General features: G+C 39.2%; 1 long non-coding RNA gene across 2 annotated transcripts; it reads left to right on the top strand.

Annotated features, from left to right (window-relative positions):
* Positions 1 to 735: 735 nt before the first annotated feature.
* On the top strand, positions 736 to 11254 carry LOC123991434. Of its 2 annotated transcripts, XR_006830795.1 has the most exons (4): positions 736 to 864; positions 1764 to 1922; positions 2020 to 2090; positions 9405 to 11254. It is a non-coding gene; the product is annotated as an uncharacterized LOC123991434 (long non-coding RNA). The 2 variants fall into 2 exon arrangements; XR_006830794.1 differs by lacking the exon at positions 736 to 864 and having other exon boundaries at positions 1490 to 1922.
* Positions 11255 to 12423: the final 1169 nt, after the last annotated feature.

The raw sequence follows: 12423 nt of genomic DNA on the forward strand, positions 1-12423 counted from the left end.
CATGTTGGAAGGCAGTTCCTCTGTGATACTCAGTTGGACTAACAAACATAGCCTCCCTTCACCTCCAGAGAAACCTCAAGTAGAGTCTTTACAGTAAGGCAGTCTAGAATTGAATGCTTATTTTTCATCATCTCACAGAATAGAGCACTGAACCAGGCCATGAAAGGGATGACGAGAATCATGTTACACTTGTCAGTCATTCAAAATGGTAGGTCAATTTCACAATAACAATCTCAAAACATCATAGGAAACATTATTTTGAAATAACCAGATTGAGTGTTTAAACGCTTTACTGTCAGATACAGTACCCTACAACCATTCAGTAATTGTGACATTATGTCTCTGTGGAAGTTCAGTAGGCATATTAAGACATTATGAAATGTAATGCATTTTTTAAACAGAATTGATTTGAGAACTATGGGTTGTTTCTAGACCGGGCCACTGTCTTTAGGCCCATATGACTTGCCTTCTTTGACATTCTGTTATGACTTCTACAGGTCTACATTTGGGAGAATCCCTGGGTGTATCACTGAAGAGCTTATCAGTGAAAGTGGGGGAGGATGCCATTCTGGACTGCCTTATGTCCACTAACTGTAGGTTGGCCACTGTAAGCTGGTACAGGCAGAGTACAGGAGAGGGGATTGAGATAGTACTGAGCTACCCCCTGACCAACACCTCCCATCTGGTCTACGGTCAAGGCTTCCATCCCAACATGTTCACTGTCCAGACCAACGATAGCAGCCCATTTCACCAGCAGCAGTTAGTGATCCATGGATCTAAAGAGAATGACATGGCAGTTTATTACTGTGGACCTACAGAAGGACTTGAGAGAAACAACAACTGATTTGTAGAGATTAATGCAAGGTATACTATGTAATAACATTGTACTGTATCTACAGATGTAGGATCTTAATTTGATAACTCTTTTGTTGCTGAGTATTTTCCTGCACAGCAGGAAATGCAAACTTGTTGTTTATTCAATGTTTAAAAAGGCTTCTAAGGCTTGTAATTTCCACTTTAACATTTCTGACTGATTTGCCGTAAAAAAAAAAATTGTCAACCCCTACCGAAATATCCTTTAATTACAATCCATATAATAATTCATATTTCCAGTTGCTGCAGGATTATTTTCCTGTTGTAGCAAACTGGCTCAAATTAAAATTCTGCATCTGTATAAGGTACTTTGTAATGGCCTTCCAAAGCAACTTCTAATAAACTCTCAGGTTGATGTTGTTGTTTTGTTATTGCCATGTTCTGGGAGTGAATATTTCTTGTGGGTTGACTAACAGTATAATGGTAAAGGGAGAAGTAAAGTTAAGCCGCTTGTGGTTTACCACAGACAATCCTCATTGTCAGAATCCCCCAAATACTCCAGAGTGGACAGAACTGGAGAAGTCGTACACGAGTCTACGTTTGTTTCAGACACAACCACTCGTGCCCGTTCTTCTTGTTTTTCTATACTGCTTCAAACTGAATAACTGATCTACTTGTTTTGAGCCTGCAATAGAGGAGGAAAACACATGCCTTGGGAAAAAAAACTCATGTTCCACCCAGATAGTTTTTCACAACATTTCCTCTCTGCACCGGTGTCCCTCCTCTAGACCAACTTAGTTGTGAGAAAGTCTGTATCTTTAAAGGAGGTAGCCGTATGACTGTATCATTGATTGATATTCTCCTAATTAGTGATTAACTGACGGTTCTTAGCAGGATTGGGCTAAATGCTGAAATAAAAACCTGAGGTGAAGAACTATCTTTCCCTGCAGTAGAAGTCCATGTGAGAGGAGAGAGCTGTATGATAGTAGGAGGACAAGACACCAATAAGAGACTCACAGCAGGTGGGCTTTTGTCCTCTCCAGAGCACCAACTGAAACAGACAGAATGAACAGAGCACAAGGACTGTGTTTCACTTTACTACTACTGGGGTAACTTTCAGCTCAACTTTCAATCCAGATTGCATTGTAGGTACTATGTGGACTTTTGCAGTGTTCTGATGATAATTATGGTCATGTTTTTCCTTAGGTGTGTACATGGGAGCAAGTCTCCTCAAAGAGAAGTGGTATTCAGTAGAGGGATCCAACTCTTTGTTGAAGGTAGGCTAGAATTAAAACCCTTTTGCACTAATAAAATGTAAATGTATAGGTGAATTGTTTTTGTACACATTCTCCCACAACACAGGCCACAATTGGGTCGTTCCACCAATTCGGTGCTTTTTGAGAAGTGTTCCAAAAAATGTTTGATTTCAAGTCATTTTAACATTCTGTCATAAAGAGCCACTCAAATCAATTGTCACGTGGTTTGCAGACAACAGGTGTAGACTAACAGTGAAATGCTTACTTATGGGTCCATGTCCAACAATGCAGAGTTAAAGCTAAGGTAAAACATTTTAAAATAATTTAAAAAGCGACACGAGGAATAAATATACAGTGATTAACAAATAACAATGAGTCAAAAATAACATGGCTAAATACAGCAAGTAGAAAATAACATGGCAATATACAGGAAGTATAAAATAACATGGCTATATACAGGAAGTATAAAATAACATGGCTATCTACAGGGAACAGAAAATAACATGGCTACATACAGGACGTATAAAATAACATGGCTATATACAGGACGTATAAAATAACATGGCTATATACAGGACGTATAAAATAACATGGCTATATATAGGAAGTATAAAATAACATGGCTATATACAGGAAACAGAAAATAACATGGCTATATACAGGGAACAGAAAATAACATGGCTATATACAGGAAGTATAAAATAACATGGCTATATACAGGGAACAGAAAATAACATGGCTATATACAGGACGTATAAAATAACATGGCTATATACAGGAAGTATAAAATAACATGGCTATATACAGGGAACAGAAAATAACATGGCTATATACAGGAAGTATAAAATAACATGGCTATATACAGGGAACAGAAAATAACATGGCTATATACAGGACGTATAAAATAACATGGCTATATACAGGAAGTATAAAATAACATGGTTATATACAGGAAGTATAAAATAACATGGCTATATACAGGGAACAGAAAATAACATGGCTATATACAGGGAACAGAAAATAACATGGCCATATACAGGAAACAGAAAATAACATGGCTATATACAGGACGTATAAAATAACATGGCTATATACAGGACGTATAAAATAACATGGCTATATACAGGACGTATAAAATAACATGGCTATATACAGGAAACAGAAAATAACATGGCTATATACATGACGTATAAAATAACATGGCTATATACAGGGAACAGAAAATAACATGGCTATATACAGGAAACAGAAAATAACATGGCTATATACAGGACGTATAAAATAACATGGCTATATACAGGGAACAGAAAATAACATGGCTATATACAGGACGTATAAAATAACATGGCTATATACAGGGAACAGAAAATAACATGGCTATATACAGGAAGTATAAAATAACATGGCTATATACAGGAAGTATAAAATAACATGGCTATATACAGGGAACAGAAAATAACATGGCTATATACAGGGAACAGAAAATAACATGGCTATATACAGGACGTATAAAATAACATGGCTATATACAGGGAACAGAAAATAACATGGCTATATACAGGAAGTATAAAATAACATGGCTATATACAGGAAGTATAAAATAACATGGCTATATACAGGGAACAGAAAATAACATGGCTATATACAGGGAACAGAAAATAACATGGCTATATACAGGAAGTATAAAATAACATGGCTATATACAGGGAACAGAAAATAACATGGCTATATACAGGGAACAGAAAATAACATGGCTATATACAGGGAACAGAAAATAACATGGCTATATACAGGAAGTATAAAATAACATGGCTATATACAGGAAGTATAAAATAACATGGCTATATATAGGGAACAGAAAATAACATGGCTATATACAGGGAACAGAAAATAACATGGCTATATACAGGGAACAGAAAATAACATGGCTATATACAGGAAGTATAAAATAACATGGCTATATACAGGGAACAGAAAATAACATGGCTATATACAGGGAACAGAAAATAACATGGCTATATACAGGAAGTATAAAATAACATGGCTATATACAGGAAGTATAAAATAACATGGCTATATACAGGGAACAGAAAATAACATGGCTATATACAGGAAGTATAAAATAACATGGCTATATACAGGAAGTATAAAATAACATGGCTATATATAGGGAACAGAAAATAACATGGCTATATACAGGGAACAGAAAATAACATGGCTATATACAGGGAACAGAAAATAACATGGCTATATACAGGGAACAGAAAATAACATGGCTATATACAGGGAACAGAAAATAACATGGCTATATACAGGAACAGAAAATAACATGGCTATATACAGGAAGTATAAAATAACATGGCTATATACAGGGAACAGAAAATAACATGGCTATATACAGGGAACAGAAAATAACATGGCTATATACAGGGAACAGAAAATAACATGGCTATATACAGGGAACAGAAAATAACATGGCTATATACAGGGAACAGAAAATAACATGGCTATATACAGGGAACAGAAAATAACATGGCTATATACAGGACGTATAAAATAACATGGCTATATACAGGGAACAGAAAATAACATGGCTATATACAGGAAGTATAAAATAACATGGCTATATACAGGGAACAGAAAATAACATGGCTATATACAGGGAACAGAAAATAACATGGCTATATACAGGGAACAGAAAATAACATGGCTATATACAGGGAACAGAAAATAACATGGCTATATACAGGGAACAGAAAATAACATGGCTATATACAGGACGTATAAAATAACATGGCTATATACAGGGAACAGAAAATAACATGGCTATATACAGGGAACAGAAAATAACATGGCTATATACAGGAAGTATAAAATAACATGGCTATATACAGGGAACAGAAAATAACATGGCTATATACAGGGAACAGAAAATAACATGGCTATATACAGGGAACAGAAAATAACATGGCTATATACAGGGAACAGAAAATAACATGGCTATATACAGGAAGTATAAAATAACATGGCTATATACAGGGAACAGAAAATAACATGGCTATATACAGGGAACAGAAAATAACATGGCTATATACAGGGAACAGAAAATAACATGGCTATATACAGGGAACAGAAAATAACATGGCTATATACAGGGAACAGAAAATAACATGGCTATATACAGGAAGTATAAAATAACATGGCTATATACAGGGAACAGAAAATAACATGGCTATATACAGGGAACAGAAAATAACATGGCTATATACAGGGAACAGAAAATAACATGGCTATATACAGGGAACAGAAAATAACATGGCTATATACAGGGAACAGAAAATAACATGGCTATATACAGGGAACAGAAAATAACATGGCTATATACAGGACGTATAAAATAACATGGCTATATACAGGGAACAGAAAATAACATGGCTATATACAGGAAGTATAAAATAACATGGCTATATACAGGGAACAGAAAATAACATGGCTATATACAGGACGTATAAAATAACATGGCTATATACAGGGAACAGAAAATAACATGGCTATATACAGGGAACAGAAAATAACATGACTATATACAGGGAACAGAAAATAACATGGCTATATACAGGGAACAGAAAATAACATGGCTATATACAGGACGTATAAAATAACATGGCTATATACAGGGAACAGAAAATAACATGGCTTTATACAGGAAGTATAAAATAACATGGCTATATACAGGAAGTATAAAATAACATGGCTATATACAGGAAGTATAAAATAACATGGCTATATACAGGGAACAGAAAATAACATGGCTATCTATAGGAGTATAAAATATAATGGCTATCTATATACAGGGTGTAAAAAAATAGCATGGCTATATACAGGAAGTAGTAAAAAATAGCATGGCTTTGTACAGGAAGTAGAAAATAACATGGTTACATACAGAAAGTAGAAAATAGCATGGCTACATACAGGGAGTACCAGTACCGAGTCGATGTGCAGGGGTACGAGGTAATTGAGGTAGCTATGTACTGTACATATAGGTAGAGGTAAAGTGACTAGGCAACAGCACTTGTTAATTTTCATAAATGACTAAGTGGCAATAAAACTTCAAGACAGCTTGAAGTACTGACTCTGGACATGATTTACCTCTGGTTAGTTCAGTCATTCCTATGGGGGCAATTCATAGGGCTAGTGCCTACAAAATACGCCATTACTTTTGGTCTCTATTAAGTGCCAAATAAAGTAACAACATTAACTGTGACACGGTTGAGGATTTCATCTGAAATCAGCCATAAATCCATGTGACAGGTGGGATTGAAAGCTTGTTGTGTGAAACAGGGAGTGGCATTTGCATGCAAGCTTTACCATCAAAAATGTTTTTGTTAAAAAATGTCTAGCCTGTCTATCTATGGATAACAGGGTTAATGTGTTATTTTAGCCTGTCTATCTATGGATAACAGGGTTGATGTGTTATTCTAGCCTGTCTATCTATGGATAACAGGGTTGACGTGTTATTCTAGCCTGTCTATCTATGGATAACAGGGTTGATGTGTTATTCTAGCCTGTCTATCTATGGATAACAGGGTTGATGTGTTATTCTAGCCTGTCTATCTATGGATAACAGGGTTGATGTGTTATTCTAGCCTGTCTATCTATGGATAACAGGGTTGATGTGTTATTCTAGCCTGTCTATCTATGGATAACAGGGTTGACGTGTTATTCTAGCCTGTCTATCTATGGATAACAGGGTTGACGTGTTATTCTAGCCTGTCTATCTATGGATAGCAGGGTTGATGTGTTATTCTAGGCTGTCTATCTATGGATAACAGGGTTGACGTGTTATTCTAGCCTGTCTATCTATGGATAACAGGGTTGACGTGTTATTCTAGCCTGTCTATCTATGGATAACACGGTTGATGTGTTATTCTAGGCTGTCTATCTATGGATAACAGGGTTGATGTGTTATTCTAGCCTGTCTATCTATGGATAACAGGGTTGATGTGTTATTCTAGGCTGTCTATCTATGGATAACAGGGTTGATGTGTTATTCTAGCCTGTCTATCTATGGATAACAGGGTTGATGTGTTTTGCTCGACCCGCTCAGTTTTCCCCCACAACACCAGACAATTGCCAAAAAAGAGCTGAACCAGCTCAGCTGCTTTAACACTATGATTGGACAATTATATGTTCAATGTTTCTTGTGAAAAAGGAATAGTTTCACCATATTAAAACAAAAGCTCAGTTCTTGTAACAGGGATGACCTTAAAATGAGGGACGGATGTAAATTAATAATAACAATAAGTAAATAATCATCTTCAGATATGGCTTTGTCAAAGCAATATAATGTGAGCGGACCAAGTAATTGGGCGTCACTCTAAAGCGGGAAGGTGGAATAAACGAGTCAGGAGTAGGTTTTCTTGATTGAACACAGTTCTCTATTGAGGGCATTTGGTCAACACAAACACTCCAACATAATCAATGAAAATCTTCCAAGGAACAACATACATCTTCTTCTCCAGATGAAACAGGAACACAATAGGCTTATCTTTAAACTACAAAAAAAAGTCACGGGATTTTCACCGTCTTAGTGGTTCTTCCTGGATAGCTCCTCTCTCTCGGTGGCCATGTTCCCGAGATAGTTTCCCCCTCCTCTCTGCTGGTTCCATTCTCTCTCTTATAGGGGAAGGAGAGTATGTCATTAGTACCGTCAGCTGTGCTTGATTGCCTCTGGTTACCTTGTCTCCCATGCCTTGTTGGGCTACTATCCATGAGCCCAGCCTGCCCTCTGGTGGTCCTTCCACAATTATAACTAGGAAACCTGGAGAAAGTTTGGGTGAAGTGGGTTAAAATATTCCAAGGTTACACAGGGTTGTTGCTGAGTTTTGAAACTTTAGCAAATATTTATTCATATTGAAAATCCCATTTATTTACTTAATTTACTATAATTTTAAGGACAGATGGAGGAGGAGAGAAGCAAGAACAGGTAGGGAACATTTAATAAAAACACAGACATGAAACAGAACACAGACAGCGTCTGGACAGGGGAAACATAAACAACAATAATGCTGACACGGGGAACCAACTGAGGAACAGACAGATATAGAGGGGCAATCCACAAATTTTAAGGAGTCCAGGTGAGTCCATTGAGCACTGATGCTGGTGACAGGTGTGCATAATGAAGGGAAGCCTGGCACCCTTGAGTGCCAGAGAGGGGGAGTGGGAGTGTAACGGATGTGAAACGGCTAGCTTAGTTAGCGGTGTGCGCTAAATAGCGTTTCAATCAGTTACGTCACTTGCTCTGAGACCTTGAAGTAGTAGTTCCCCTTGCTCTGCAAGGGCCGCGGCTTTTGTGGAGCGATGGGTAACGATGCTTCGTGGGTGACTGTTGTTGATGTGTGCAGAAGGTCCCTGGTTCGCGAGGGGACGGTTTAAAATTATACTGTTACAGGAGCAGGTGTGACAGTATAGCCGGCGTCCCAACTGGGCGAGCCTGACGGGCCGGCCGAGGCATGGGTGCTGGACTAGCCGGCTGAGGCGTAGAAGCCCGACGAGCCAGCTGAGGCGTAGAAGCCGACGGGCCCGGTGAGGCGTGAAAGCCTGACGAAACGGCTGAGGCGTGGGAGCCCGATGAGCCGGCTGGGGCATGACGTGGGATGGACGCCTGCCGAGCCAACCGAGGCAAGAAAACGTCTCGAGCCAGCTAAGGCGTGGAAGCCCGACTGGCCGGCTGAGGCGTGGAAGCCTAACGAGCCAGCGTGGAAGCCGACGGGCCGGGTGAGGCGTGAAAGCCTAACGAGCTAGCTGAGGCACCCCCGTTTCCATCGGCGACGGCATATGGACCCAACGTTGCCAACAAAAACAAAACACTTCCAATAGTGGTGTCAGACACGGACAGCGTCTGGACACGGGAAAAGTAAACTACAATAATGCTGACACGGGGAACACAACTGAGGAACAGACAGATATAGAGGGGCAATCAACAAAATGAAGGAATCCAGGTGAGTCCAATGAGCTCTGATGCGTGTCATGACGGTGACAGGTGTGCGTAATGAAGGGCAACCTGGCACCCTCGAGCGCCAGAGTGGGGGAGTGGGAGCAAGCATGATAATAATATAACAGGCTTTAAAATTCAATATTGGTGCACAATTTCTACTTAAATATCAAAAGGACACAAAAGCCTCTCATTTCGTGGAACGACCCAATTGTCTGTATTCAATAACATTTGTTCAAGATATACTGTAGTACAGAGTTCCAAATGTTTCTAAACGTGTTTGGTTCCAACACCTTTCATCCCGAGAGCTTCATGCATGTTGATGTTCTTTCTCTCCGCAGGTTTGAACCCTTCTAATCCCTCTGTAGTAATCCTCTCCTCATTTGGGCACAACCCTGGTGCCTCACCTACACTGGTGTGTATACTCAGTGGTTTAAAAACACACCATTTGTTGGACATCATTTGGTGGATCAACGACACAGTGGTAACCCCTGAGAACAATGCCATTCGGAGTTCCAGGCGAAGTGATGGCACGTACATAACTACCGGACTGTGGACTATGTCTGGAAAGGACTGGAATCCCTATAGTAACTATGAGTGTGGAACCAGACATGAAGGAAAGCATTATAGAAATGGTACACAGCCCTCGCTTTGCATGGATTTTACTTGATTACAAATATTTGTTAACCTATCAAAAATTATCCTTAGCATTTCATGTACAATCTTTACTATTATTAAAGTATTCATGATGTTTCTTGAGTATTTTATTGAAAGAGCAGGTAGCCTAGTGGTTAGCTCTTTGGAATAGTAACTGAAAGGTTGCAAGTTCAAATCCCTGAGCTGACAAGGTACAAATCTGTTATTCTGCCCCTTAACAGGCAGTTAACCCACTGTTCCTAGGCTGTCATTGAAAATAAGAATTTGTTCTTAACTGACTTGCCTAGTTAAAGAAAAAATTACAAATAAATAAATAAAGATTATCTTTCTGGTTGCCATTACCATATGTCGACACTAGATGGCGTTCACTGCCTGCAGTTGTTGAGTGATGGTAAGTTCATATGCATGGCATCTCTGTTTCACAAACTCACTGATTTCAACTGAGACAATGCTGCTCTTGTTCCTGGATGTATCTCTCAACAACAAGCTGTTATACAAATGGTCATATGCACAAAGCTGAATACTCTTTAGTTTATGTTCCAAACAACAATTTTATTTCTGTCAGCCCTCTAAAAATATTTTTGAATAATGTATTAAGTTCATAATATCATCAATAAAATATACAAATAATTAACTAATCTGCATTGCACTTTCACATACAAACTCACAACCACTTCTTTATTTTGTCCTGGTCATGCATGCGTTTGCTTATATTCTTGGGGCCACTGGTTGCTGACTGATTCCTGTGAAGAATTAACCAACACAACCCAATTGCCATTATCAGCCAATGAAATTGTTGTTGGAGCTCAGCTAACTGCTTGCTGTGTGAGTAAATTCAGCAGATTTGGGACACTTGTTGAAGAAACCTTGGAGATATGAGGAATGAGATGGGATGGGAAAGTGTGTGTCTGTCCAATTTGAAAGGCAACGTATTTTGGCAGTACACCCAGAAAAAAAGTTATATCTAGAACCTTGGGTTCTTTGGCTGTCCCCATAGGATAACCCTTTCAAGAAACCTTTTTTGTTCCAGGTAGAAGAACCCTTTTGGGTTCCATAAAGAATCATTTTTACAGAGAGTTCTACATGGAACCCAAAATGGTTCTACCTGGATCCAAAAAAGGTTCATCTATAGCTAAATATAGGTCAGCAAATGGGGAGTTTCTGATTCCTACAAGAGTACAAAACATGTATTCAGGTAAAAAGCTTATGTCTTAATTAAAATCAAATGTTATTTTACACATGTGCCGAATACAACCTTACAGTGAAATGCTTACTTACAAGCCCTTAACCAACAATGCAGTTTCAAGAAAAATACCTTTAAAAAAAAGAAATATTAGTAACAAATTATTAAAGAGCAGCAGTAAAATAACAATAATATACATGGGTTACTGGTTTAGAGTCAATGTGCAGCACCGGTTAGTCAAGGTAGTTGAGGTAATATGTACATGTAGGTAGAGTTATTATAGTGACTATGCATAGATAATAAACAGAGAGTAGCAGCAGCGTAAAAGAGTGTGGGTAGCCATTTGATTAGATGTTCAGGAATCTTATGATTTGGGGGTAGAAGCTGTTTAGAAGCCTCTTGGACCTAGACTTGGCACTCCGGTACCGCTTGCCGGCCTACTAGCTACCACCGATCCATTTTTCATTTGTGTTTGTCTGTATTGTTTACACCTGTGTTCTATATTAGTTGATTTCAGTGGGTTTATTTACCTCCGCTGCCTGCTAGTCTTTGTGCGGGATTGTTTGCTAGTAGGGGCTAGGGTCAGACTGTTATATCTGGAGTACTTCTCCTGTCTTATCCGGTGTCCTGTGTGAATTTAAGTATGCTCTCTCTAATTCTCTCTTTCTCTCTTTCTTTCTTTCTCTCTCTCTCTCGGAGGACCTGAGCCCTAGGACCATGCCTCAGGACTACCTGGCATGATGACTCCTTGCTGTCCCCAGTCCACCTGGCCGTGCTGCTGCTCCAGTTTCAACTGTTCTACCTGCGGCTATGGAACCATGACCTGTTCACCGGACGTGCTGTTGTCAACTCTCTAGAGACAGCAGGAGCGGTAGAGATACTCTGAATGATCGGCTATGAAAAGCCAACTGACATTTACTCCTGAGGTGCTGACTTGCTGCACCCTCGACAACTACTGTGATTATTATTATTTGACCATGCTGGTCATTTATGAACATTTGAACATCTTGACCATGTTCTGTTATAATCTCCACCCGGCACAGCCAGAAGAGGACTGGCCACCCCTCATAGCCTGGTTCCTCTCTAGGTTTCTTCCTAGGTTTTGGCCTTTCTCTGGAGTTTTTCCTAGCCACCATGCTTCTACACCTGCATTGCTTTCTGTTTGGGGTTTTAGGCTGGGTTTCTGTACAGCACTTTGAGATATCAGCTGATGTAAGAAGGGCTATATAAATACATTTGATTTGATTTTTGCTGTGGTTACTTTGTTAGGGGTGCGTGTCTGCACCACAAGGTTTTCTTTCACACGGTAGTGGTACCGTTTTGGTATGTGTTTAGGAGTAGAGATTTCTCCAACCTCGTTTGGGTGTACCCCCCCCCCCCCCATGTTGTTGTGGAGTTGGGACATCTAAATAAACTAGTGTGCCACTGGGACTTCCTTGCTCTCCTGCTCCTGATCCCTGCACCTCCCTCCTTCAAGGAGGCACGTAACACCTGCATTGAACACCACATATACTGTAGGC

Source organism: Oncorhynchus gorbuscha, linkage group LG02 (assembly GCF_021184085.1).
Source record: "Oncorhynchus gorbuscha isolate QuinsamMale2020 ecotype Even-year linkage group LG02, OgorEven_v1.0, whole genome shotgun sequence".
Classification (NCBI taxonomy): Eukaryota; Metazoa; Chordata; class Actinopteri; order Salmoniformes; family Salmonidae; genus Oncorhynchus; species Oncorhynchus gorbuscha.